Here is a 23,320-nt window from a genome sequence, read left to right as displayed (position 1 = left end):
CCCAAGACTGATCGCCGAATCAGCTGCTTTACGAAAGTGATTGTAAATAAATAAATGAATACAAGTAATAGATCTCATGCATGTGTGACTCTATAATTAGTAATGTTAGGAGATATTCCTAAAAGTTTACGTATTGACTGACTGACTCTTTGCGAGACTGAACGATAGGTTGTGTATAATACAGCACGGTGCTGCCAGTAAAAGTGACACAACGTCATAGAGAAAGATAGATAGAGTCGCAATGGGTATTGTTTAAGGCGTGAAGCGGTTACGTAACCCATCAATGTTCACCTCGCCTCAGGTTGCTCTCGTCTCTCTTTTCCGAAGAGTGCCGACCATGCATCCTTCGGTAATTTTCGGATTTTCGCCAATTGTAAAGCAAAAGTATGTTCGGCAAAGTTTGTGTTGTTGTTGTCGTGTGGTGCTGAGCGAAAACGGGAGTGTTTTGAGCTTCAGGAAAGTGAGTTTTACTATTTTAAAAATTCCTCTTACATTTTTATGAATATATAATGAGTGTGTTTGAACCAAATTTGAAAGTCTTTTATCGATACTGTCTGGTTTTACTCAATGGTTTACGGTCAGTCATACCGTCTTTCACACGTGCGTCAAGGAAGGACATGTTTATGAAACGCTGGCGTGTTATGTTTTAATTGGCGTGAAGCAGTGTTTCTGGCCTGAGAGCTCACAAAGTGACTATGGTTGCTACGCGACTGGCAGTACGATGCCATCTCGTCGTATATTTCGCATAATCTCGTGTAACTATCAACCACAAACAAAGCCTCCAAAAAGTTTAACACCTTTGAAGCTCATTTTAATATGAAAAGCCAATAGTCTACCGAGACGACCATGGAACAAAAGGCATGCAGGCGTTACCACTCTGTCTATGATACTCTGTGACAACGTGTAGCGAAGAAATTTATACTGTTGACGAAGCAGTCGCGTTGTCGTCATCTGTTCCCTTCTGCTCGACTAAGTCTCCCCTAAAATATTTTAGCTTCTTTGAGAATTTTGCAGTCATGAAACAAGAACGTTGTGCTTTATATCGCTGACACTTAATCAAGAAAAAATCTGCGGAAGCGTAGCTGATCACTCGTCACAGAAATGGCAAGCTGAGCCGCCCGGCCTCGGGTGCCAGTGTGCCCGATATTTACATCATGTCAATTTTAATTCATCTCTTCCCAAGAATTTGGCTAGACATGTCTTTACGGTCACATATTTTTAAAAGTGCCAATGTTCATGTGAGGTTTTATAACGCCAAACTGAAGATTTTGCGGCGAGAATACTACCTTTGGTGTTTAGTGCTAACATGACCCTCGACCTGTTCCACTTCCAGCTGTTGATAGGAAAGATGTGTGTTACGAACGGTGGACAATTTTCAACTTGATCTCTACTCATTTATCTACGAGCGTCATGGCGTAATTAAAATTTTTATATACAGATTTTGAACGAGGCAATTTGTGTTGAGAAGTAATAATAAGGTGGGATGACAACTCCAGACTTATATTTATATTTTGGTAGCTTGCGGTTGTGTGAACTGTAATGCACTGGTGTGTTTGACTCTGGTCACGGTGGGCTTGTAACTAACGCGAAGGTCAACAAGAGTTCCGCCCTTGTTCTCGTTTAAGTTAAGGTTCCGACAGTTAAAATTTGCAGGCCTGTAAATTCTGAACAGCTTTGTCATATCTTCTGTGACGATGACATTCTCAGTTGCACTGCTTTCACTCATGAAATTATCACAATCTCCATAGTCAATGCACGAAGTCACCACCACCCGTTCTATTAGTGACGTCACAGCTACTTACGCCAAAACGGGGCGAGCTCGGCAATTTCCGGAAAATGTCGCCATGATTGAAATCGAAAAGTGCAACTTTTCCCGTGTTTTCGTCGAAATAACATAATACAACCGTTTAAAAACCGCTCAAATAAGCTTCAGTGTGTGTGTAAATGTTTGTTTTATTAATACCAATTTCATTGACAACCAGAACTAGAGTATACGCCCCAAGTTAAACGAAAAAAGTCTCAAAATGTGGCAGGACTCACACTTTAAGCGGCTGATGGGAAATGATCTATCTAGGTACTAGATTGGATGTCATGCAAGTGTGTCTGGTATGCATATTAGATGGTGATAATACGTATAACGCGGATGTAGTCTTCATCAGTGTAGCGTTGATGTATTGTAGTGTGTGGGTGATATGACACCATCGTGAATAGCTTGCACAAATTAGTACATATGACATAGTTCTCCCTGCCCTTACCATCCTTAACCATTATTATAGCAGAGCCAGAGTCATCCTCTGTAACGAAACGTTGTCTTACCTTGGGAACTTGTAATCGTTACTTCCCCTCTTGTTATTGCTGCAATTAAGATTTTTAATGAATACGTTTGTTTGCTAAACATAATAATTATTTATAAAACTCGCAACATTGCTTGTGATTTTAATCGCTGCTTAATACCTGAATGTTGTCAAGACAACATTATGTTACAGAAGTTCAACTGTTTCATTACAGATATTTCAATATTGCACCATGGGAAGTTTAGGAAGTTAAGTGGTCTCTCAACGTAAATATATCATTATTGGTAATCATTGACATCAATACCTTCAATATGCGCCAATACCTTCAAATAGATCTTCTTTGTTACATTGGTTTCAGTTCGGTGCCACAACTGTGTATGTGCGACAAACAATACAAACGATAAGATTGGCTATTGCTCATGGTTAATTGCAATAAAACACTTATGTAGGTCATTCATTCATTCAACAACCCATGACCTGAGTTTAATTAGTCTAGAACATTTTGAAGGTCATGTGTTTAAGGTCATTCTACTCCATGACCTTGAATTCAATTAGTCATGTTTAGAACTTTCTACAAAGTAATGTTTTCTAAAGCTGAAGATATTTTAGAACAGTAATTTGCCTATCAATGGAACTTCTAGAATTATTTAGTGTTGTCTTGATTAAGCTTCTTTTAGAATAAATACAGAACGATACAGATCTTCTGTTTGACTGATAGGGATTACGTTGCAGTGTTTACATCAGGACACTGGATTTGCTCTGTGAACTGCACGGCTATGTTGAATTTGCGAACAAAAGAACAAGTGTTTGACCGTTAATGTTCTTCTGAGAAAGTTTGTCAAGATCATGCAAAGTTATAGGAATTTGAAAGGTGCATTCAAAGTGACACCAAGACGTTTATCAATGAACAAAAGGCAGATACATTAGAGGCTGCTGTACGTTTTGCTGATGATTATACATTGACAATAAAACTTTATTTGTCAGCAAACCCTCCCAGTTCATAGAGTTCAAGTAACAATTCTATAAGTTGGTACTCCTTCTTGTCATTATTGTAAGAAAGACTGCTGTTTATTGTCAGAGTGTCTCAAATTGAAAGGAAAACATGAAGGTCAGAGTGGTGATAGTGGATCTAAGCCCACCGACTTTATTTTTTCATCATCTCAATTAGAGTCTGTCACATTTTCCGAGGTTAAACAATTCTTCTCTAGATAGTGTTATTGATATTTTCGAACCATTTATTCATGATGGTTTGATATCACTTTCTAGTGATTTGTCTTCTGCTACCCTTATCAAAATTTTAAGAGATACCAGGGCGTCTCAGTCTCTTTTTTGCAGATACCCTGTCGATTTCTGAAAGTCATATCAGGTACTAAATTTCTTATTACTAATAAAGTGTAGATTGTAGTGACTTTATTCCTGTTCCTCTACATAATGTCTATTTGTCTTCGGACTTTGTTTCTAATCCTGTCACTTTAGGTATTAGGCCATTTGTGCCTTTTGAAGATCTTATGATACACAAAATTGGCAGTAGCCCAAGCGCTGGAAAAAACTTTGTGAACCTTTCACGACACAGTATACAGGTTATACAAGTTCTGGAAGAATAGTTGGATCTTGGAAAAAATCTTTCTTCACTGATGTTATATTGTATCTAGGCACCGATATTGGCCAGTGTTATTATTATCAATAGTTACTCGACTCAAACAAGGTTGGGTCATGTAATTTTTGCCATCTTATATAGGGGTCATCAATTTTAGGGGGCCATGGGTAAAGGGCTCACTTATTTTGACTGATGCACGGGAGGAATTTGCCAACTAACCCCATAATTGAATGCTCCCTAACGTTGTCTCTACATTTAGTTTTAAAATTCGTATGTAGACATTACAACTATAATACATCACTGAATTATGAATTTTGCTTACTTTAATCTGAACTTCACTTTTCATATTTACCTTCATTGTTGTCCGCAGTGATATTTGAAATCGACTTTATTTTCTGTGTTGACAGCAGACTTTTGAGGTCCTTGTCAGATCTCGAAGGTTAAAGTTTCCTATTAAAGTTTATTTCACTGAGTTGAGAGCAGAATCAAAGTAACCCGTTGACTTATGGTTACTGTATTCTTGTTCATAAATATAGTTTTTGAAGTATGTTAAAGTGTGTATTTTGAGCACTTTCTGTAAATTGAGGTGCATAGCAGTAAAATAAGCGCACTTTATGTGGTTTAAGCTGAGGAAACCTTATAATCTCTTAAACTCTCAGCTGAAATTATAAAAAAAACGTTGTTCATCATGTGCAATTAACTGTTTAGCTATGAGTCCAGCGGGAGCTGTCCCATGCTGGTTTACTGTAATGAATCAGTTAGTAGGTGACTGTAATGTGTCGAGATACAGAAGCTTTATCATTTGTTATTATACGCAGTGTGTCCATGTCACACACTAAGTTGTGGCCCCAAATTTATATATCTTGTAGTTTAAGAGAATTGCTTACGAGAAATTAGGATAAATTCAAACTTTTCGTATTGAGACGACTAGTCTTTGTAGAGAAAAGCAAACCAATCGTCAGCGACATGTCAACTTCATTTGCTGCCACTATAAGCTGTTTTATGAAAGCGGAAGCATTGCTTACCAAGGGTACTCATGTAAATAGTTTCTTCTGTTGATATGTTGGATGCTGAAAAAACAGACAAAAATATTATTCCTGTAAATATAATTCCTGTAGTATTGGTAAGAAAATTATTTGTTGTGATGAATACAAAAGATAATTGTGATTCTGTTCTTACTTCAACATACGTACTATATTCTCCTGTTGTCGTCAGTATCGTTTGGATGCAACGTTAAGTCAATTTTTTGCACTTTTGAAAGTAATTACTCATACTCCAAACAAGGGCGATGCTCAAGCAAGCACCACTGCAAGAGATGAGCACTGACGCTGATTGAGTTTGTACGTTCAAGGTCAGGTATGGGTAATTAAATCAATTCAATATTAACTTTTGACATTCCGTCGGTCTTTTAAGCTACCTATAATATATCTCCTGTCTACTTCATCGATATATACTGGCCAGTATTAAGACAAATCGACATTCTGAAAGTTAACTTTCGCTGCTACAGCACCATTTCAACCGCAGAGCACAATGTAAATGTTGAAAATACTGAGATAAAGTAATTAAAAACTGAAGATTCAAATCATTAAAACATAGAACACGCAAATGTCTTTTTTTTTAATTTTGCAACACTTAGCTGGCCATAGTAGTAGTTAGCAAGAGATTTTGTTAACTTGCAAGCGATATCGTTTTACATTTCAGTTAGCTGCAGACGCTTCATGCAAGTAGGGGGCCAGGCAGGTTGTCATAAAGCTTATCTGGGTTTAAATATTCAGTAGAGGGATGCTGCTTGTTGCTTCATGGGATTCAAAACGAATAAAGAAAATAATAACATCCGGAATAATATAATGCAGTAAAGTCAAAGTAAACCACTGAATAAAGATATTTCTATAAGCTATCTTTGGTCTCATTTCCTGCTCTCTTAATTTCAATAAAATCTCCATCATGTTCATGAACTGCAAGCGCTGTGTTGTGAACGAGTGGTTTATTCCAAACAGAACGGCCAGTGATATGATATGACTTTTTGGTGACAAAACTTCAAAGGCCAATGATCAGTCAAAACAACAAGAAAGAAATTCTTTCAGGTATTATTTCTGAATCTCCGATACATGTAGCAGTTTCTGAAATCTTCGTGAATTGTCTCTATAACTGAATGTCATTTTATTGACCCTTCTTACTTTGGTCTAATATGCGTTACTCTCTGTTCTGTGCTGTTTTGTGTCCATAATTACTTAATGCTAAACGAACATCCAAACTACACGACTAGCTTGACGTCTGAGGCAGGTGCCCCATTTATTGCACTTACATGGAAAAGATGTCATGACAAGTTAACACAATTCAAATCTCAGCATACAACGGCTCTTACACAATGTAACAAAGTGATGTGAATAGTGTACATTTCTAACAAAGTTACATAGTTTTAAAGGTTTCAAATGTTTCCAAGGGCAATTATCAGGATGTAGTAGTAACGTTGATGGTAATATATGATAGTGGGTGGGTGGGTCATAAAGGCTTGTCCTCAGTGAAGGGGCTTGTATGGTTTGACGGAACCAGGCCCTCAGCTTAGCATAATTAATTCCTTAGAGGGCTATCTTCTAGCGAACCCCTCCCCTCAAAGGAACACAATTACTAAGAGCTAAACGAACATCCACACTACACTACTAGCTTGGTAATCTGACGCAGGTGCCTCATTTATTTGCACCTCCCTGGGAAAGAATGCAAAACCTATGGTTATCTAAATGTAAACAATGGCTAAGTAATCGCCAACTATAAGCACGCAAAGCGACGACTGTTGAATGGAGAACTGTATGTTCAACAGGTGTAAACTTTGAATACAGAGGCATAACGTGAAAATTACAACTGCCTGAAAAATACAACTAGGAACGCTAAAATCTGCTCAGACAAATAGAACAAAGTGCGTGACACCAGTTGCTAGTTCAGAAAGCTGCTTAAATACAAGTTTAATCCCTGTGAAAGCTCGGCGCGTTTGATAAATGGTAACTCTTGGTAAACTTTGCAAGCTTGCAACTTCCAGTTGCCATGTACATGGATGAGCTCCCCGGCGCATGTTTCGAAAAGGCAGCATTGGCTCCAACCCGACGAAAACTGTGCCCAGAATAATCTCATTTCGGAAGGAACCCTGCCAATATCAATAAGCCGTGCACGTTTGAAGTAAAGAAACGACATGTCAGCATTACGAGCCCTGGGTCCAGGAATCAGGAAAGCTGGGGAAAGGGGCAGGGATAGAATACTTTTGAACATGCGTCTGAGTGCAGCGACCAAACAAAGTTGTGAGTCCAGTGAGGCCGGGATGGGGACAGAATGAATACGTTGTGCAAACTTATTGGTCTTAGACCAAGTTAACGCTACAACTTCACCGGAGATGGTGAAACTGAAATTCTGTGTGCCTGACCACAAATTCTGTCTGCTGAGCCCCAGACTTGAATGTTTTTGCTGGTGGTGGTTAGACTTTGGCAGGAAAACTTGAAAGGCTGTAAGGAAGGCAGCCAATAGATCCCGAGGGAATTGGAGTCCAAGTGTTGATGAATTAACAGCAAAATCTCTGGAGTGATGGCCAACTTTTGTTTACGTAGTTTAGGTACTTATGTTTAGCCCCTTGAATAGCCAACTTAACGTGAAATGGTGAATAGTATCAACCTGATGCCCATTGCATTCATAAAGAATGCGTACAGCATTGAGGTAATTGTGAATCGTACTAATATTGGTGATTGTCTCTGATAGGAATTGAACGAAGAGACATAAAGTCGTTGGACTCGCTAGTACCGGCTTCAAATGGTACACAAGACAAAATGACAAAAATGTTTTCCAAACTGATGGGAAATTGCGCACCGTCCCTTGTGCATAAGCGGCTTTCATTGTAATTATGGTCCTGTGGAATAACCTTACTAGTCCAGTAGTTTCTGGTCCTGTAAAAGATAAATTACCAAATATGAGTGAAATTGAACTTGTCTGGTGTTATCTGAGGCTCTTCAAAGAGCTCTTGGCAAACCCCCTCATTGAATTTTGACAGGTATGAGGGAGACAAGTGCCATATGCTGAGGTAGTCTGCTAGACGGTTTTCAACAACCACTAAATAAGAGCTTATCTATGATTTCAAATTCACATTTGGCAGCAATGTACCATAACTCTATGGCACACTGAAGCATGGACCGGCAGCATTGTCATAATGGATTACAATACGTTTTCCTTTCAACTGTATCCCCAAAGCCCTGCATGATAAAACTGTTGCAAGATTTTCCAGTGCACGGATGTGTAGTTTCTGGTCCCTAATGTGTGGTGGGAAGCGACAGTGGAAACATGTGTCTGCGAAATTGCCCCCTGCACCCTCTAAACAGGCATCTGTTGTGATTATTGCATCTGGCAGTGACCATTTATACTCTGGAATGATTGACATTCCATTGCAATTGGTTAAGGAAATGAAGCCGCCACGTAATATCCTTTTTAATTTCTGATTTAAATGAAAACAATGATGATTTGGCCTGAGACCCTCAATATGAAAGGGCATGATATAAAAACCCTAGCCAAGAAAGCCGGTGTGCCAATTAGTGACTGCAACTGTACCTCCTCAATTTCGTACGAAGGTATGCTTATGGTCATAGAATTAGAGTGAAATTCGCGTAGATAGTCCATGTAGCCGACACGAATATAAGTGTACACAAAAACTATGCAAATAACTTCAGGGCAAATATGGTAATGGGGGTAGACTCTTTTAGAGTTAGGGGAACTAGGCGAGGCCTGTATCAAGGTGCGTACTTACTTAGTTACAGAGTTTGGCTAGGGGAACTACGCGGGGGCCTGTAACGAGTTGCGTACTTACTTAGTTACAGGGTTGGCCTGGAGGAACTACGGAGGGCCTGTATCAAGTTGCGTACTTACTTACAGAGTTGGCCTGGAGGAACTATGCAGGGGCCTATATCAAATTAAGTACTAGGAAGGGGGAACTGTGCAGGAGCCTGTATCAAGTTGTGTACTTACATAGTTACAGAGTAAGGAGAGGGGAACTACGCGGGGGCCTGTATGAAGTTGCGTACTTAGTCATAAGAAGTATCCATCTATGGTCAAAGGAAGGACGCATGATAAGAATGAGTCGGCATATTGCTAAAACGAACACACACATAATACATACATAACAACTCTTACAAATCGTACCTATGGCATGTACCTTGACGTGGTGGTGGGGCAACTGGTTCATAGACAAGAAGAATCACTTATAAATGCGTAAACAGAAAAGTTGACTATGAATCAGACCAAACCATGGCAATGAAAAGAAGATGTAATTTATGACAAAATGAATGAAGTGAGTGTGGTTCAGATTTTCGATGAAAAAATTGACATAAAATCGGGGTCTCACATCTAACATATATTTGAAGAAATGCGATATGTTATGACATTGTAACATTATACCTTCGTATGTGTTTTGAAGTCAAGAAATGTGATTTTAAGGTTTTCCAATGGGAAAAGTAGAAATAAAATTGGAAACCCCGTAGGCGATATGTTAACGGAAATCGGCAACTGAGTATATTCAGGAAGAAACCGTGTTTTTGATTTGTGAAAACCTCTATCGTTTTGCATAATGATCCTTAAAATTACAATTAATTGTCGATTATTAATGCGAATATACAAAATAGACATACATAGACACAACAGCAAAAAATGAAATTAAAAATGTAAACCTTTGCCCCCAAATATAGGCAGGTGTCGATTGAAGTCAAGACATGACTTAGGAAGTTGGCAATTTTGACCATGAAAAAGGGTGAAAAAACGTAAAATGATACATTTGTGACTAAGACGTGTATTCGAATGCATTTTTGACAATTACAAAACATTTTCCTTTTTGTTAACATGTACACCTAACAGAGATTGTACATGTGGTGGGTGGGCTAGCCTGTCTTTGATGTGAATTTTTTGATTGAAGGTGTACATGTGTGCCACGAACCCAAGTAGAAACAATGAAGGGCCTATAAAATTGGAAGAATAAAAGTAAGGAAAGCCAAACGTCTAGGTAAAATAACCAATATCGTATTCCATGTTATGAAAATGAAAAAAAGAAAAGATAATATTGTAGAGTGTATAAGGTAATACAACGCTATAGATTGGCGGCAATACTATGCGATATTTTTGTGTCCAAATGCGTCTAAAAACGAAACATAAAAACATAGATATGAGTAAGTACGTAATTAAATTTAAACTGCCAGTTGTAATGTAACCATTGCCTGCAAAAATCATGCAGCTGTGACTTAATTTTGCGTACAATTCACTTGAGCAAAATTGATAATGTGATTATCTTCCGTCAGTGTCATATACTGTAAAAGGACCGTTGGTGTCATATACTGTAAGAGGACATTTTAAGAGGGCGCCTTTTTGTAGGTCCGTTTCTTAAATGCGTCTAAGAACGAAACATATGTATATATGTATATATAATCATTTGCATAATTGATTTTGCATACTTTTCACTTTCAAACCCTAACAGTGACACATGTACTTGAGTTCTCCAGTTGGACCTGATGATGCCCTGTAAGCAGAGCAAAAAGCTAGTCACCGTGAAAGCCTTTTTGTTGTGTCTTGTTGAGACCATCCTCACTTCCGATTTTACATATATTATAATATATTATATATATATATATATATATATATATATATATTATATATATATATATATAGAGATGAGTACGTATTGGAATTAAAACTGCGAGTTTTAATGTGACCATTGTGTGCAAAATCATCAAGCTGTGACGCAATTTCTGTGTGCAGGTGATTATCTTCCGTCTGTGTCAGATATGTAACTACGCAGTTGCGTAGTTCTCCCAACCAAACTCATGTTAGTATATAAGTACGCATCTTGGTAAGGCCCCTGCATAGTTCCCCTAGGCTAAGTCTTTAACTATGTAAGTACGCAACGTGGTACAGGGCCTTGCATAGTTCACCTATCCTAACTCTGTAAGTAAGTACGCAACTTGATACAGGCCCCCATATTGTTCCCCTATCCTAACTCCATAACTAAGTAAGTACGTAATTGATACAGGCTCCTGCATAGTTCCCGCAGCCTAACTGTGTAACTAAGTAAGTACGCAACTTGGTAGAGGGCCCGGCATAGCTCCCCTAGCCGAAGTCTGTAACTATGTAAGTACGCAACTTCATACAGGCCCCGCATAGTTCCCCCAGCCTAACTCTGTAACTATGTAAGTACGCAGCTTGGTAGAGGCCCCCGCATAGTTCCCTTATTGTAACTCTGTAACTATGTAAGTCCCCCGACGTACACATTGGAATGTGTATGACGCCCTCAACCAATCCCATATAACTTCATAACTTAGTTAATACGCAACTCCGTACAGAGGCCGGGTTAATCAGACGTAGGTAAGGTAGTAATGTAGGCGTAACAACAATCTCGCTTCTACTGTGTAATGGTTTAACTTGGTGATACTTGACACAGATATACTGGAACTCTGGCGAGGCCAACTTGTAACTCCATTCAAATGCATCTAATTAGCATGTCATTATCGTCTACATGGAGTGTCCGCCAAAATTCACTCCCCAAAAAGTCACAATGACTGCGGGTGAAGGGGGACAAGCTTTCTCAGTTGATTCTTATAAACCCACTTCATTGATTGTGCAGCCGAGTTAAATGTACATACTGTCGGTGTTCTGAGGTACTTCTGCACCTCCGCAGTCATCAAGGTAATTGTCACATGAGCCCCCGGTTCACTTTGTTTCACTGCCACAGTGGACACAGACTTTACACTGCAGCGGACTTTGCTCTCAAGTCTTCAAGCAAGCAAAGGACTGTTCACTGTATCTCACTGCCACGCCGGACATAGACTTTCGACTACGGTGGACTTTGCATTCAAGTCTTCAAGTAAGTTAGAGAACTGTAGACTTTGCCTCACTGTATGACTCTATTCTGGAGTGTTGTTGACCCAGCTGAGAAAAGTAGCTTGTAGACTTTTACAGTTTGTATTTTGTCCCTTGACCTAGCGACTAATTTTATTTTCTTTTTGGAATAAATTTTATTTTAAGGGAAACTGCTGAGTTCACGGTTTGTTTGTTTTTAAGTAACAAAACTGGGGCTCGTCCGGGATTTGAACATTTTGAGCCATTTGACAACATTTTCGCCAGCCTTAACCAAACTACTGTATATTGTGAACTCAGCAAAATTTCGTCATGACAGAATTCAAGCCAGACAAATTTATGGAGGACGTTGATCAGGGCACATTTGATTCCCTCAGAAAAGACAACTTAATTGCACTGGCCAATTTTCTGGATATAGAAGTCAAAAGATCCATGCGCAAGAAGGAAATTCAGTATACAATTGCAAAACATTTAGTTAATTCAGGCCATTTTGAAAAATCCATCTTGCATGATTATGGGCCCGAGTCTACCTTTGAACTCAGAAAGTTAGAATCAGAAATGCAGGCTGATTTGGAGCTTAAGAAATTGGCATTAGAAAAGGAAAAATTACAAATGGAAGAAAGAGAGAAAAAGAGAGAATTGCAAATGGAAGAAAGACAAAGAGAGAAAGAGAGAGAGGAATAAAGAAAGGTAAAGACAATTAGAAGAACATCAAGTACAAGTAGAAATGAAACGTTTAGAGCTTCTCAACTTCTGACAGTTTTGACATCACTAAGCATTTCAGGTTGCCCCCTTCCAAGAAAAGGCTGTTGACAAGTATTTTCTTTATTTTGAGAAAATTGCTTGGAAATTTGCTTAGAGTCTGGATTGGCCTAGGAGGTCATGGTCTATGCTTTTGCAGAGTGCTTTGGTGGGTGAAGCTAGAGAAATTTACGTTCAGTTATCAGTTTAATAGGCTTCAAATTATGATTGTGTGAGGGAATTAATCCCCGAGAGCTATGAGTTGATGCCTGAAGCTTACCGTCAGAAATTTAGGGATCGTGAGAAAACGAAAGACCAAACTTCGTTGAATTTGCTGGAACAAAGGAACAGATGTTTGACCGTTGGTGTACTTCTGAGAAAATTTGTCAGGATTTTGAAAAGTTGAGACAGCTTATTTTAATTGAGGAATTTAAAAGGTGCATTCAAAGTGACGTCAAGACATTTATCAATGAACAACAGGCAGACACAGTAGAGGTTGCTACACGTCTGGCCGATGATTATTCATTAACCCACAAAACTTCATTTGTCAGCAAACCATCCCAGTCCTTTTCATACCGAAACAGTGCAGGGAAATTTAACTCCTTTTCATCTAAGAATTTCTCAAAGGAGAGTAGAAAATCGAATGAAAATAGTTCACAGAGATCGAATAACACATCCACGTTATCAGATCCCAAGTCCAAGCCTCTTTCCGGCAAACAATACGGTACATTTTCGTGTAATTATTGTAAGAAAGGTGGCCATTTAATATCAGATTGTCTCAAGTTGAAAAGAAAACATGAAGGTCAAGGTAGATCTAAACTCACTGGTTTTACTTCTTCATCATCTCAATTAGAGTCTAATAATGTGCGCAACACATTTTCTGAGGTTAATTTTAATGAGGTCAAGGACAATTCTTCCTCAAGATAGCATTATGGATATTTTCGAACCATTCATTTATGATGGTTTAATATCACTTCTAGAGATTTGTCTTCTGCTACCCCTGTCAAAATTTTAAGAGATACCCGGGCGTCCCAGTCTCATTGTTTGCAGATACCCTGCCGTTTTCTGAAAAGTCATTTTAAGGTTCTTAAGTTCTTATTAAGGGGGTAGATTGTGGTGACTACATCCTGTTCCTCTCCATAATGTCTTTTTGTCTTCGGACGTTGTTTCTGGACCTTTGATTTTAAATATTACACCTCTTTTGCCTTTTGAAGGGATTCACCTTCTCCTTGGAAACGACCTTGCTGGGGGGCAAGGTCATTACTAATCCACTTGTGACTGATAATCCTAGTTTAGATCAGGATCCAGAGCCAATTGAACAAGAGATACCCGATTTATTTCCTTCATGTGCCATTACTCGGGCCATGTCAAAGAAAACTTCTGAGAATCATAATATTCTCAAAGATGATGTCACAGATGTTGACTTAAGTGACACTTTCTCAGTCAGGTGTTTGATACGGATCATTCCGTCATCCCAAGTGGATTGAAACCTCCACTAAAACTTCTGCTGACCAAAGTCAGACATTTTCCAAGTTAAATCTCATTGCAGAACAACACAAAAACCCAGATATTTTGTGTTTGTTTGACAGGGTTGTTGACGAAGCTGAAACTACAGATAGTTCTGTTTGTTGTTAAACAAAGTCCGGTATTCTCATGCGTACACAGAGACCTCAAGATGTCTTGGTTGATGACGATTGGGCTATAAACATCAAATTGTGGTTCCAAAGTCATATCGTGCTGAAATATTACGCCTGGCCCATGAAACCCCCTGGGCTGGTCATTTAGGAGTCAGGAAAACTTATCATAAAATTCTCAGTCACTTTTATTGGCCTAATCTCAGGCAGGATGTAGCACATTTCTGTAAAACTTGTCACACATGTCAAATGGTAGGAAAGCCAAATCAGACCATTCCAAAGGCCCCTTTACAGCCAATTCCTGCATTTCAAGAACCATTTAGTAGGATACTCATAGACTGTGTTGGGCCCTACCTAAAACAAGATCAGGAAATGAGTACGTGCTTGGCCTTACTAATGTGTCCAGTCCGATCAAGGCTCCAACTTTATGTCTGGAATTTTTCAACAAGTCATGGATCAGTTAGGCATTAAACAGTATAGGTCCTCTGCCTACCGCCCAGAAAGTCAGGGTGCTCTCGAGCGATTTTATCAGACTTTGAAAAATATGATTAGGACCTACTGTTTTGACACAGAGAAGCAATGGGATGAAGGAATTCATTTTCTGCTCTTTGCTGTTAGAGAATCCATTCAAGAGTCTCTTGGTTTCAGCCCATTTGAGCTTGTATTTGGACATACAGTCCGTGGCCACTCAAGCTTTTCAGAAAGAAATTCCTATCAGATGACAATGATTGTCTGAATATTTTGCAATATGTATCAGAATTTCGTACAAAACTTACAAAGGCATGTGAATTAGCCAGAGAAAACCTTGAGTCATCTCAACAGTCTATGAAAGTCAAATATGATAAAAACACCTCAAAACGGAAGTTTGAGCCAGGTCAAAAAGTTCTTGTTCTTCTTCCGGTTCCTGGCAAACCACTCCATGCTCGTTACTTTGGTCCCTATCTAATTGATAAGAAATTAAGTGATTTAAATTATATTATAATAACGCCTGACAGGTGAAAGCAAAAACAGTTATGTCACATTAATATGCTTAAGCCATATTTAGATAGGAACAATCCATCTGTAACACAACCTGTCAGTGTAGTCAGTTCAAACCATTATCAAAGTAGCGATAATGAAACTGACTTGAGTGAAAATACTCTAAGTTCAAAGCTGCTAAATTCAAAGCTGGGCTTAGTCAAACTCTAGAATTTAGAAATAATGGAAAACTTGAGTCAAAGTTGGCACACCTCCAACTGTCACAACAACAAAAAGCAAAAGAACTGGTCTACGAATACAAACACTTGTTCCAAGATGTGCAAACAAGGACAAACATCATTTATCACGACGTTGATGTCGGGGACAGTAGGCCTGTGAAACAACACCCTTACAGACTGAATCAACTGAAAACGAAGTATCTCCGGGAAGAAGTCAAATATCTGCTGGACAATTGCTTTATTTGACCCAGTAAAAGTTAATGTAATTCGCCGTGTATTCTTTTGAAAATGTGTCTTTTTTTGGAGAAGGGGTGTGTTATGTAACTCATTTTTCCCACACTCATGATTTGAGTTTAATTGTACTAGAACATTCTTAGGTTCATTGTCTTTCATGACCTGGACATTCAAATTAGTCACAGGTGGAGATGTTTTAGAGCAGTGATTAGTATATCAATAGAAGTTCTGGACTGCTCTTTGTTTTCTTATATAAATATTAGTATAAATACTGGGGCAGCGTGGTTTTAGTCAGACAATCTTTGGGATCCTGTCACAGACGTGTTACTTCAGGACTTTGGAAGCTCCAGCAGTATAGAACTTTGTCTCACTGCCATGCTGGATTTATACTGTTAGACTTTGCACTGCGGCGGACTTTGCTCTCAAGTCTTCAAGCAAGCAAAAGGACTGTTCACTTTGTCTCACTGCCACGCTGGACATACTTTGGACTACCAGCGGACTTTTGCATTCAAGTCTTCAAGTACGTCAGAAAACTGTACACTTTGTCTCACTGTATGACTCTTTTCTGGAGTGTTGTCGACCCAGCTGAGAAAAGTAGTTTGTAGACTTTTACAGTTTGTGTTTTGTCCCTTGCCCTAGCGACTAGTTTATTTTATTTTGGAATATATTAATTCTAAGGGAAACTGCTGAGTTCACGATTTTGTTTTGTTTGTTTTTTTTTTGCATAACAGAATGTATTTATAATATCATTAGTAGTTCTCTGACATGCAATAGATGCGTGCGTAGCCCAAATGGCATTCTTGGTATCAAAGTACAACATATCTATAACCTAGAAAATTACGGTCCACTGGGATCTGCTTGTAAGCAAGTCTCAAATCTCGCTTGAACGAAAGGCCACCCGAGCCTTTTTCGTGAATGATTTTTATAAGACATCAACCGCGGGTAAGAAACAGTAAAGGGGCCGTCTAGATAGCTATCTGTAGGTATGCCATCATTGACAGATTCCCCTAATGGGTAACTAAGATCAATGACTATAGGTGTGTTACATGAGTCCTTTTTCGGTACAGTTTGTAATTCTGAAATCATGATGTTATCCATGAAGGGGTTTTGACTGAATGGTCCCTATGGTTGCATTCAACTGGAGCTCAGTCTGTATGTATGTATTGGTTAATATGATCACTATATCGATAGGTAGAAGTATGATTTTGGGTGACGGTGAATTGGTTGATGTATGATTAATGGGCCACCCATATTCCAGTAAGTCACGTATTTCCTCGTCATGGCATGATTCTAATTTACTGCACCAAATGCACAGATTTGAATGAACTAGGATGCGAAGCCCTCTTTAGTTGGTTAACCTGACTGTGAACAATGTTATGTAAAGTGACACATTTGTCTGTTGTGACAGGAATGTTATATTTAAATATCTCAGTACCATTGTTTTAGCCTTAGGTATCCATAGTACATGAGGAGACTTCTGGTTTAATGTGTTGTGTGCTTCCAGTGTTAAGCAAATCATTTGCCATGCATGAATGGGTTAGGTTGGTATCATAAATTGTGATATTGTTTGTAGACATGCCTGTTTGGTCGGGTTGATAATTGCAGCCCCTGAACCACAACTATTAGTTTGGTTCGAGTTACCAGTGGTTACATTGGACATGTTGTCAAAGTGAAGCACTTCATGCTGTGTAAAATCACTCGCACTTGCACCATCTTCAACTATCATTACTCTTTGATCATTGTGTTCGGGGTTCGAACTGAGTTCACTACCGGTAGCACCAGGGCAATCATAAATCCTGTCTACCGATCCATCTGAAAATATAGCCATCCTCACCAATGTTGGGAACCTTGGTATTGTGAAACGACCTTTCCGTTGTAAATGAATCAATTTCAGAGTCTGTGATACAAGTGATGTATGAACAATATCGATTGTCTGTGTACTTATTGAGGAAAATTTATGGCAATAAAACATTCACATTGCGCTGATATGATCTCAGAGTTGACAGTACATGTTTGAGTAGCAGTACATTGGAATGAAACAGTATCCACTGTTTTGATGCGCCGGAATTGTTTTTAGATACCTTGTTTTTCCTCTCCTGTGTAGCAGAATTTTTCTCAGTTTCCCTATATGTTGTATCGCTATATGGGCACTTGACCTTAGGGAGATCTGCTACTGATTTTCAGTACTTATAACAGGCACTGCTGATATGCTTTTATTTGCAGTCTTCTCGTTACACTTTCCGTCCTGCCAGGACCAGCAGAAACTGTATATCATCTGCAGACCGTGCGCGTGTTCTGATGCGGTTTCACTTCCGATGCCCGTGGGTAGCGGTATAGTTCCTTGAGACCAGTCCGGTTGTTACATGAACGACGGCCATATTCAATATCCTGTAAGAACGCCCCGTGAAATTTCAAAACGGCATCCCACGGTTACACTGCCGCATATCGCATAAGTTGATTTAAATGTTGTAGGCGGTGTCGTTTTTCCTCGTTATCAATGTCATCTGAGCAATATGGCCGTGAAGCCTTCGACAAACTCAAACAATGACATGTGCCGTACCCGATCTCTTTCCTGGAGCCGTGAACCTTGCTGAGTGGCCACGTGGGCCATTTAGGGAGCCTTCAGAAATTAAAGGGGTCGGGCCGAGGGAATTTTGCGCACACCTGTATCGTAAAATGTGACCCTCCCCCTATCCTCCTGTCTAAAATGTGACCCCCTTGTCCGACATTCTAAAACTTTACCCTCCCCCCAACCACTATAGTATTCTAGTATTCTCCCAGGAATAACTGAAACAGTATCAGCTCTTTTACAAAACAATTGGTTCAATTGTTATGTTAGGGACAAATTACAGAGGGTTGGGCTGGTGTTTTTGGGAGGGACAGTCGCAATTTATCATGCAAGAATTTTTGAAGAGACATGGTATTTCATACATTTTATTTATTTATTATTTATTTATTTATTTATTTATTCATTCATTCTGACATCCAACAGGCATAGCCCAATAACTGGATGCAAACAGAGAAAAATTAAAACATGAAAAAGACAAATTACAACATGCAGAAACTAATTTAAAAAAGGCACTAAACAAGTAACAACAGAGACTGACAAACATCAAAAACTCTCGGTAGTAAAATGACTATCAGCAAGAGATAATAAAACAGATGACACTTGGGTTTTAAAAGCACTAAGACTGGTAAACAAATCAATATCAAAACGATAGACACTTTTTAAAAGTGACATTGCCCGAGACGAAAAACAATATTTAGACAGGTTAACGCGGTGATTTGGTATCCGGAAAAGGTCAGAAGACCTGAGACGCCTTTGGGGCACAAAGAAAGTGAAGGAGCTATTAATATCTGGACAATCGGTAATGAAATTGACATACTTGTGAAGAAACAAAGATCTAAAACTTGACGACGAATAAAAAGAGGCGAAAGTTTAAAATAAGAACATAATGTAAAATAATTATCAACATTGTACTCCATACCCTCCTTAAAACAAAGAAATTTAATAAATTTCTTCTGAACTCGTTCAATTTTGTCAATGTACGACTTCTGGTGTGGAGACCACACTACTGAACAATACTCAAGGATACTCCTAACAAGTGCAATGTAAATACTTTTGATGGCGTGGTATTAGTGAAGTCGCAGCAAGTCCGTTTAATAAAACCGACCAATTGAGATGCTCTTTTGATTGTGCAATTGATGTGATGTACAAAGCTTAGATTTTTGGAGAAATAAACACCAAGATCCTTGATGACATCAACACGTGTGATTGATTGCTTATAAAGCTTATAATTGGAATGAACCGGAATACGCTTGTTGGAGAATGAAATAACAAAACATTTTTTAAGATTTAGTTTAACTTTCCATGCTTTGCACCAATTACAACAAGAGAGATATCTGATTGCAATAGTCTGCAATCCGATTCAGTTTTGATGATCCGAGAAAATTTCGAATCGTCGGCATACAGAAACATGGTCGAATGATGGATAGACATGGGCAGGTCATTGATATATAAAATAAATAAAAGCGGACCCAGTAGTGAGCCTTGAGGAACACCAGAGGGAACACACATCTCCGCAGACTCGTGCCCACCGATGACAACCCTTTGTCTCCTACCCTCTAGGTACGAACAAAACCAAGAGAGTAGGTTTCCATGTATGCCGTAATAATTTAATTTGTGAACCAAAAGCTGATGATTAACTGAATCGAAAGCTTTTGAAAAATCGGTGTAAATGGTATCTACTTGAAGACCAGTGGAAACAGCCTCAGTAATAAACTTGTTCTATGACAGAAGATTAGTGGCTGTTGATCTGCGCGGAAGAAACCCATGCTGAGAATCGTGAATAGTACTTTTAACGTGATTGTAAATATACTTATGAACTAAACCCTCAAAAATCTTGCTAAAAAGTGGCAAAAGAGATATTGATCTATAGTTTGTGACATCGTTTCTAGCACCAGACTTAAAAATCGGAACAAAATTCGCGATTTTAAAGGCAGACGGAAATAGCCAGCACTGAAAGACTTATTAAAAATAATGCAGAGCGGGACACTCAACTCATCTGTGCACTGTAATAAAATTGTGGGCGGAATTTTGTCTTGGCCGCATGCCTTACTACAATCGACCGTCTTCAGAGCCCTAGAAACTTCGTCAACTGTAAAATGCAAATTACTAAAAGTGTCATTTTTGAAAACCTGACAGGATGGGACATAGGTAAGATCAGAATCTGCACAATATGTGCTCAAAAAATAACAACGGAACAGGTTGAGGGAGGGTCACCATATTTTGTGCAACTATAAGAAGGCAAGATGTGGCTGGTTTAGTGCGTCATCCAAACATATCAAATCACATACATGGAGTCTATCAGGCAAATTGTTAACACTTTTCCCCTACAAAACATGCTATATGTGTATATTATATATGTTTGATAATGTCTTTAAATGTACTTTGCTTGAGTTGGGAAGTAAAATGTGCATTTGTGTACAAGAAATTGATTTCTGAATTTCATCTAAAAAGTTGGTTCACTATCCATGATGTCTATGATGAAACTATGAATAGTTTTTTCCAATACAAAAATAGGTAAATGTTTGCATTTGTGTACTCTTGATTATTGATATTAATGTTCTTGATTAGACTAGAGTGGTTACAAGTCCATGGTTGTGCAAGAAATTTGATTTTGGAATTTCACCGAAATGTTGATTCACTATGCATGGTGGTCTATGATGAAACTATAAATAATTTTTTCCAATACAAAACTAGGTAAATCTGTGCATGTATGTGCGCTTGATTATTTATATTAATGTTTTTGATTAAACTAGAGTGGTTATAAGTCCATGGTTGTGCAAGAAATTTGATTTTGGAATTTCACTCAAAAGTTGATTTACTGTACATGGTAGTCTATGAGAGAACTATGCACAATTTTTTCCAATATAAAACTGACAATATCTTTGCATTTATGTACATTTGATAATTGATATACACTTTTCCACCTGTTGCATATGTTTTTGTCTCTTGTCTTTCATGAGTTTTAACTGTTCAAGGTGTTTAATGTAGGATACCACTGCATCTTCTTTGCTTGTGAAACTTGTGGATAAATTTTTATGCATTTTGTTGGTGATTTCCTATTCAGGAAATATCACACGGACAATAAAAGTTTTGGCCATAAAATAAGCTTCTGTCAAAAGTGACTATCCCCCAAGATAGGTTATAAAAAAGTGACCCTCCCCTTGAACTCTTTTCTAAAAAGTGACCCTCCCGCCGATTCCCCCGGCCCATCCCCCTGTAATTTCTGAAGGCTCCCTTAGTGGCCTTGTCTTTTCGTTTTAGGAAATGTTGGGAGTCACCAGTTTTCGGTTGCCGATCATAACATAAAACTCGGGTATGTATTGCTGCTGCTGTTTCTTTACCTCTTGTCGTAGTCGCTGTTTGGTGGCCATCATCTGACTCATTTCATGACAGATAGGGCCGGAAATTCCATGACAGTGTCCGGGGTGCCCCCAGGATGCACCCGTGGATTTGGCAATGGTACATATGCCAGCTGTTACAGTCTTGGTGTGACGGCATAAAGGATCTGTTGTTCTCCTCTTGTCTAACTGCTCACTGATGGCTTGCATCTCCCTCCTCAGTGATCTAAATTCGTCAAGAATTTCTGCTTTAGGCGCTGCTCCTTGGAGTGTTGGCGTTGGTGCTTAGGGTTCGCTCTCGTTTTGATGCCATAACAGAAAACATGGTCAAATGTATGGCGAGGTCCCGGGGGCGAGGTTAACGATGGCGATTTATAGCTGCTGCTTTGAACAAGCACACTGAAATCCCCAAACTATCACAACTATCACAACTAGAACTTGTAAGTCAAGACCGTCATGAAGGCCTGTCCTCAGTGAAGGGCCGTTATATGTTTTGACGGAATCAGGCCCCTTACGTAGCATGATTAATTCCTTAAAGGGCTCTTCTAACGAACTCCCCCCTAAAAGGAACACGTTTATAACTATTGTACTACGAATTTTGACCTAGTGTTTTCGGATTAAAGATGGGTATGATTGCGATTATTTTATTAAACCCTGTAAGAAAATGCAACATCCTGGTGCGGCGTACACTATACTTTATTCCAGAGCCACATAATCAGTTCAAACATGAAGAAGGTATTCTGGAAATATGTGTTCAGATCTACAGAACTGTCATGGAGAGTTACTGTATGTGCATTGGTTGCAGCATCTGTTTTTACCTCCAAAGTCGCTCTGTCTCTACAGTTCAAAGTTACATGCATGTGCCAAAAGGATCACTGCTCCTAGGCCCTACTTTAAAAACTCCTTGGTGTTATTTGGGTATAAAATGGAACCAAGAATGAGGCCAGATAAGAGTCTCCACATGACTACATCTAACTTAGAAGAGCATTGGATGTACTATTTGGAAGAAACCACTCATTTACAACATATGAAATCGACACGAACAAAATAGGGTTTTTATTGAAATTCCGAGACCAGTAAATGAGACAAGTGTAGTGTGAAAAATATTTTTGTTTAGCAGTGTAGTGTATTATATTAATAAGAATATCATTCTTATGTTTATTCGTTTTGCATCGAATCTAGATATGCTTTATGGCAACATGTCCTTACATCATGCTCGAAATGACTGCAGCTGACTGAAATGTAAAACGATATCGCTGACAAGTTAACTAAGTCTCTCGCTAAAAACAAAGTGAACTGGCGATATGGCTGGCTATTTAGCTGGGTAATTGCTGATTAGGTGTCCATATTTCAGTCGCCACCGCCATAAATCATACGAACCTATCACACTCACTGTCACACATATTCGTGATAACAGAAATTCAATCAAAACGAAAGCAACTTCTAAAGTTTTGTTTATCTTTCTTAGTAATAAACATATTTTTGCTCAATATTCATCATGGTAACATGATCTTTGATACAGGACGATGCACTTCTGGATCGAATTGTGCTTTGACCCTTGGCTACGAAATTTTCAAACCTGTGGATGGAGGGATGCTGGACACTGCAAAGCCAAAACGCTGGATAGCACATGGTCAATTGCCAAAATCACTTATGCTTGTAATATTGTCATCGTTGATTGTTGTCATGTACATGTACGATCGAGTTTGCTGCTTTTTGATTGTTGGTCGAAATATCGATTGAAAAAGACCAGTGATTATGTTCCTCGAGGTCGCTTGAAGGGTGTCACTATGAAGTGTAAAATGCAGTAGAGATGAGTTACATGATTGGCATTTTCGCTTACCAAGGTCT

At 38.8% G+C, this 23,320-nt stretch overlaps 1 protein-coding gene across 1 annotated transcript in view; it reads right to left on the bottom strand.

Moving 5' to 3' along the window:
- Nucleotides 1–215: 215 nt before the first annotated feature.
- LOC139152724 (UDP-glucuronosyltransferase 2C1-like) overlaps nt 216–23,320 on the bottom strand; it is a 567,100-nt gene continuing 543,995 nt past the window's right edge. The window contains exon 5 of the mRNA XM_070726034.1: nt 216–891. The gene's annotated coding sequence lies outside the window, so the exon portion shown is untranslated. The remainder of the gene's footprint in view (nt 892–23,320) is intronic.

This window comes from Ptychodera flava, chromosome 16 (assembly GCF_041260155.1).
Source record: "Ptychodera flava strain L36383 chromosome 16, AS_Pfla_20210202, whole genome shotgun sequence".
In the NCBI taxonomy this organism is placed as follows: Eukaryota; Metazoa; Hemichordata; class Enteropneusta; family Ptychoderidae; genus Ptychodera; species Ptychodera flava.
The sequence above is the reverse complement of the archived record's forward strand: the minus strand, read 5'-3'. Positions and strand labels throughout refer to the sequence as shown.